This window comes from Vigna umbellata, chromosome 6, assembly GCF_029865625.1.
Source record: "Vigna umbellata cultivar VRB3 chromosome 6, Vumbellata_1.0, whole genome shotgun sequence".
Taxonomy (NCBI): domain Eukaryota; kingdom Viridiplantae; phylum Streptophyta; class Magnoliopsida; order Fabales; family Fabaceae; genus Vigna; species Vigna umbellata.
In genome coordinates, this window is record NC_142170.1 from 19749875 (window position 1) to 19756935 (window position 7061).

At 36.1% G+C, this 7061-nt stretch overlaps 1 pseudogene; it reads right to left on the minus strand.

Annotated features, from left to right (window-relative positions):
* Positions 1 to 5496: 5496 nt before the first annotated feature.
* LOC148196920 (uncharacterized) lies at positions 5497 to 6379 on the minus strand (annotated as a pseudogene).
* Positions 6380 to 7061: the final 682 nt, after the last annotated feature.

Sequence of the window (7061 nt, forward strand, 5' to 3'; positions counted from 1 at the left end):
CTCATCAATTAAAATAAAATTAGACTAACTAACTCCCTTTACCTGTTTGATGATCAAATGACTCTAAGAACTCTATAACCGCTCCTACAGGCTTCAAAAGCTCTATTTGCTCCTACAAGCCATAAAAACTTGATCAGGACATTATCCTCAGTACCATTAATCAACAAAGAGTCCTATGAAAGACTCGGAGTTCAGATTGATAAGAAAAACTCAAACATGCATAACACTCAAACCTAAAGAAAAGAGCATAAATTGTAACACCCCAATTTAGTAATATGAAACTACTAAAATGAACATTACATAGGTAATGATACAACAAACTATAGATTTGCGAAGAATAAAATTCTTCACCTAAAGGACCAAAAGCACAACCTACACTTCAAACTTCTCATCTAACTTCCCGTTTAGCCAACTGAAAAGATTGCATTCCTAAGCTCACACCATTAAGGTGATTATCGTAAAAGAGAAAACAATACACAAACAGACAAACACAGAAGTAAGGGTGAGCTAGATATGCAAGAAATCATACTATTACAATAACACACAACATACATGCTTATGTCAAGTAAACTGGATCACACATCATAACTAGTTACACTTTAAACTTGACTCGTCCGGACTTAGAATGATTGCCAAGCTATGGCGGATCATGCACTCGTGGTGGCTTCTACTACTTTGCAAAGCATTGCCTATGAGTTTCACCCAACACACTCACGAGGTTAGTCTTTACCACAATTAGATCATACTGGAAGCCTCCAAGACTAAGACCTCCTGATACTCCTCACGACATAGATCAATCCTCTCTAAGTGACAAGAAAGACTATTAGAGCTTCAGGAAAACCCCCAAAACTGAGTTTCCTGCAAATCATTCTAAACATACTGAAGGCACCACAATAAATCCTTTCCTTGAGGATCTTGGAATTACGTCCAATAACCATACTTTCCACTTTCAACATCAACCATACTGTCACATTAAAACTTAACTCAAGACACAAACAACCAAATACCATAATACTATCACATTGAATCCAAACATATAACCTCACTGATCATACACTATCATAGATACTTCTACACTATTCTAGTAATCAAAACATAGTTCAAGGTTATCAGAAAACAGGAATAAAAAGAATAAAAGCAGGTTCTGGGAAAGCCGCTCCGCGCACCAAACTCACTGTGCGAATAACAGAAACAGTGGATTTTACTCACTCACATTCGCTCAGCGCACCAAGCCTGTGTGCTCAGCTAAAGTCCATTCGCTCAACGCATCAAGTCTGTGCGCTTAGCCAAACTGAAAATTCTGCTACACATTATCAGACCCTAAACCTTCGCATAACGCCCCAAATTCGCTATTCGAATTAAACTAGCATTTTCCCACGCAACAACCATTCGCACAATGCCCAGATTCGCTATGCGAATCACCAAACAGAGAGAAACCCTCTCTGGCCATTCGCACAACACACCAATCCACTATGCGAATGCCCTTGTTAAACCCTCAGCAAGTGTAACTGAATCGTATCAAGTAATAAACCTGGTAAGACCAAGTATCGTTCTTCCAAAGGACCCACGGCCTAGACAGTTGTGTGGTTTATTGATTAGCTAAGACTTGCAAAACCGATTGATTAAGATTTAAATGCAAATACTCAAAAGTAAATATGAATGCATGGATTGATCAATGGAAAGAAGAAACAAAACACGTGAATTGAAATATATGGATGACTATGTTGCTGGGGTTTATCAATTTCATCCTATATACTCTCATGTATTCAGGAATTCATCTTTCTTCATTAATTGTTATTGCCACTTTCTAAATTACCTTAAACCCGATGTCTCGGCGAAGAAAGCCTAATCATAATCACTAGTTTACAATGTCTTGTCTCCCTAACAATTAATCATGCATTATAGTGAACAGAAGCTTAAAGGCAACCAACCATCATACTCCTATGTCTAGGTTTATACTACTATTGGGAGAGATTCCCTATATCTAGATTTCCCCGTATGTGTCCATATCGACAAAATCTATGATCATGACATTGAATGAGTTAAACAATGCATGCTTTGAACAAAGAGGAAAAACCCTAACAATTAATGAAAGAAAGCATGTATCTTAAAGAAGATTTTGAAGAACAAATTCTATAATGAGGGTTTCAAAAGAATTACATTGATTCCCTAACAACAATAAAGGTTTAGTTCACCATATTCATGGTGAAACTAGATGAAATACAATGAAAGAGTGAAAGATAAAACCCTAGAATGGTGAGAAAAGAGTTGTAGCATCCAAAATCCTCCTTAGAGGGGTGAAAGAGTGTGTTTCTGCTTCGTCCCAGCCAAAGATACTAACCCTAGGAAGACTAAAGCCTTATATAGACATCTAAATATTACACAAAAGTGAGCCCAAGCCCATAAGAATGTCGCTCAGCGGTTTTTACCGCTTAGCGGTAAGTGCGACACTTCAACTTTGGCCCTCAGCTGTTGTTTTTGCCCCTCAGCGAAGATTTCGGCACCTTAAAAGTGGCGCTCAGCGGTAATTACCGCTCAACGCAACTTTTTCTGCACTCTAGTTGACCTTTCTACATTCTAGTTGACTGGTTGACTTTTCTGGTTTCTGGTTGACTTTTCTGCATTCCAACCATTGTACTTTAACTCTTCTTTCAAATCATTCCAATAACCTACAAAATCAAAAGAATCTAGCACAAAACCATTAAATTCACCTTCAACTCTCTTATTCACAAAACAAAAACAAAAACATGAGTTAAAGCAAGTTTCTAAGTTAAAAAGGGTTGATTGATTATCGAAATTAAGTATAAAAATAACGGTTTTTCAACCGTTATCACAACCCCAAACTTAGAATTTTGTTTGTCCTCAAGCAAACAAGATGTAACTTAGCTTTCAACCAATCAATGCAATGATTCAACACATTTCAAAACCTTTTCTATTAAGAGAAGTAATTGCTCAAATAAGTTTATCATAAAGAATATAAGTCAACATGAATACATGCCTTGATTCAATTAAGCTCATTGTGGTGCTCAGATAATCACATAATATTCAACAGATGCTATGCTCATGAATGATCAATTAACCAAGCAAAGATGTAATCATGGAATCTTTCCTCACCAGATAAAGTGTTTTACTCAAACACACAAGTGTATAAGAGGTTACTCATTTACTCCACTATCAGAATGTAACATGAATTAACTTTGTCTTTCATTTAACCATAATTAAATATACTCACAAGCAACTATCATCACAAGGGATTTTCTATGGCTAGTAATATGGCTGAGCTAAGAAGAAAAATTGGTTTTTCTGGATCACAAAATCCTTGAGTTAAGAAAGTCATTCATACTTTCATCATTTAAACACAACCATTCTTACTTATTCCCAACTTTCCCTTGCATTGAGCTTTTCTTTTCTTTCTTTTCTTTCCTTTTTCTTTTGCTTTTCACGTGCTTAGCTCTTAGCTCAATGCTTGTTATTTTCCCTTTCTAGACTTCCCAACAACCCCACACTTGAACCTTTATCAATACCATCAAATATTCTCAACTCAACTCAAGGTAAAGATTTTCAAAAAGGGTTTTCAAATCATGTTCAAGGCTAAAGGTTCAAAGGATAGAACACATAGTGATATATTTTAGTAGGCTAAATTTCATGCATTTGGGCTAAATAGAGTTAACAAGAAATGACCTTGATCATATGACACATACAAGCAAGTGATTCAATCATAAAAAACTTGGGAAAAGTCATTCATGCTTTCAACGTAATAGCACTTACTCACAAAAACTCTGGAGTTCAATCCTCACACAAGATAAATCAATACCTACATTTAGATAAACATCCTGCTCAATGTCATAATCATAATCACAGTTCATCATGCGTCTGTTTCAAAATATTTTGAGCAACCACCTGTGTATCAACATCATGCATCATCTCAACATCAATCAATATAATCAACATCATGAAGCAATACTCATCACAAACATCATAGCATCAACAAACCATTGCACACAGATAAAGTTTTAAGCCAAGTACATTAAATCCTATACTAAAAACAAAAGCAAATAAATTCAAAAGATAAGAAAAATCCTGCTCTAGTGCTGATAGCATCCATCAGTAGATGCTATCTCAGCTCCTCATCAGCTAATGCTATCATCAGAGTCTTCCTCCTCTCCTTCTTCAGCATCTTCAAAATCATCATCCTCATCATCTTCCTCCATAACTAGAGCTTCAGTTGCTCCAGCTCTTCTAGCTTGTGCCTGCTTCTCTTGCCATGCTATCTTGGATAATGAGGAAGTGTTGCTCATGCTTACAAGAAAGGAACTTGATGGAATAGGGTTGATTTGGTTCCTTCTCCTTCCTTTTTCAATATTGTAGTCTTGAATCTCTTGCTCGATGAGGAGGCCATCCCTACATCAAACTCAATTCACGAAACCACAATACACATAATTAAGCATTAGTAAACCACAAACAACACCCTAAAACCATTCCTCTCATCGCTGAGAGCAATCAAAAACCCTTTAGTGCAATCTATGCAGCAAAACCGGCAAGCATAATAATGAAGAATGCTATATGAATGTGAAGAATTCAGCCCCTAATAGCAATGCTCTCACCAAACCCCAAACTTGAATGGAAACTTGATGCAAAAATGAATGAAAGAGAGGTTTTATTAAGGGGGAAGAAGGGAAAAATGAAGAGAACTCTTTGGAGAGTGCTTGAGAATGTGTGTGCAGAGGGAGATCAGAAAATGCCTACCAAAACGTGCCCTATGGTATGAAAAAGACCTAATGAGCCAAATCCCGTTGAGCCCAAATGAGCCAAAACCAGTCCACTCAACTCAGCAGTAGTCGCGCTCAGTGGTTTTTACCGTTGAGCGGCACTTGCAGCATCAACTCACCTTCTTCCTAGCTTGCCCTAGGTGTCTTTATACTAATGCCTCTCACTCACTCAATGTATTTAGGTTCTCACCTTACTCAAACATTCAATCCCTATAATGCAACTAGAACAAAATCAACACAAACAAACAAAAATAAATTCAATCAACTGGGTTGCCTCCCAGGTAGCGCTTGTTTAACGTCACGAGCCTGACCCAAAATCCTCCAGCACCCTTCAGTAGATGCAAATCTTTCTTACCAACACCCATCAGTAGGTGTATACAAACATAGTATTCTTTAGTAGATACTCTTCCACCTAACATCTATCAGTAGATGTAAACCCTAAAACAAACTTATAACCAAAACAAAAATACCAACAATTCAAAATTACATCACCAAACCAAAAATGAAAAGTTCTTAAATCACTGGGTTGCCTCCCAACAAACGCGTTTTTAATGTCACTAGCTTGACCCGATAAAGTTCAAGTTCCATCTTCTTTTTTTTCTTCTTTCTATTGAACTTCTTCAGAAATTTGATCAAAATAGGAACCTGTAGCCATGTCTCAATCATAGGAACTTTAATCTCCAATTTCTTGAAGATTTCCATGAAGCACTCAAATTCCTTCTCCTTCCTATGATACTTCTTTGGATGAGGAAGAGGTTTTTCATATGATTCTTTCTTTTTTTCTCTCGTCCTCTTTTTCTTACTTTTCTTGTCCCTCAATTTTCTCTTTTTCTTTTCTCTTATTTTTTTCTTCCCTTCTCCTTTTCCACTAAACTTTTTTATTTTCACACACATTCTCTTTTTTTCTTATCTCTCAACCACTTCTTTTTCTTCCTCTTCATCTTTATCTTTCTCACTCAACCTTTCTGTTTCTTTTTCCTCTATCTTTTCCTCATCTCTCTATCTTTTCCTCATAAAATTTTTGTCACTTTTGGTGACAATGGCTTGACCTTCCTCCCTAGGGTTAACTTCAGTATCAACCCTAGAATCATGCAACTTCTGAATAATGTAATGAATGTTCATCTCCATCCTCTTACATGATGCTTCAATGCTTTTCTTAGTAGAGATGGATTGTTGCATAAATTGTTGAAGGACGTCATCCAACTTTGTCCTTCTTTCTGATAGAGAGCTTTGTTGTTGCCATTGTTGTTGTGGTTGATTCTCAAATTGTCCGGCAGCTTGCCAAAATTGGCTTTGATCTATGCTTGAGTGAGGTTCCCACCAGTGGTTGGAATTACCTTGGTAGAATTGAGTGCCCATATAATCAAATTCTTGTTCGAATTGCATCCTGCAAGCATTAGGCACAAAACTCTAGAAAACATTTGTTAGCAGAAAAAGATAGAGAAGATAACCTAATAAGATAAAAAGAAAAATTAAAAAGATAGAAAGATAGGAACATAGAAATAAAGAAGGTAGAAAGATTGAAAAGATAAACTAAAAAGATAACAAAATATATCAAAATAAAAGATAAAAATAAACAAAAAGATAAAAAGATAAATAAAAAGATTAAAAGATAAAAATCAAGTCAAAGTTAATCAATAATCACACAAATAGACTAGTTAAACCACGAGTCCCCGACAACGGCGCCAAAAACTTGTTAAACCCTCGACAAGTGTAACCGAATCATATCAAGTAATAAACCTGGTAAGACCAAGTATCATTCTCCCAAAGGAGTCACGACCTAGACAGTTGTGTGGTTTATTGATTAGCTAAGACTTGCAAAACTGATTGATTAAGATTTAAATGCAAATACTCAAAAGTAAATATGAATGCATGGATTGATCAATGGAAAGAAGAAACAAAACACGTGAATTGAAATATATACATGACTATGTTGTTGGGGTTTATCAATTTCATCCTATCTACTCTCATGTATTCAAGAATTCATCTTTCTTCATTAATTATTAATGCCATTTTCTAAATTACCTTAAACCCGATGTCTCGGCGAAGAAAGCCTAATCATAATAACTAGTTTACAATGTCTTGTCTCCCTAGCAATTAATCATGCATTATAGTAAACAGAAGCTTAAAGACAACCAACCATCATACTCCTATGTCTAGGTTTATAATACTATTGGGAGAGATTCCCTAGATCTAGATTTCCCCGTATGTGTCCATATCGACAAAATCAATGATCATGACATCGAATGAGTTAAACAATGCATGCTTTGGACAAAGAGAAAAAACCCTAAC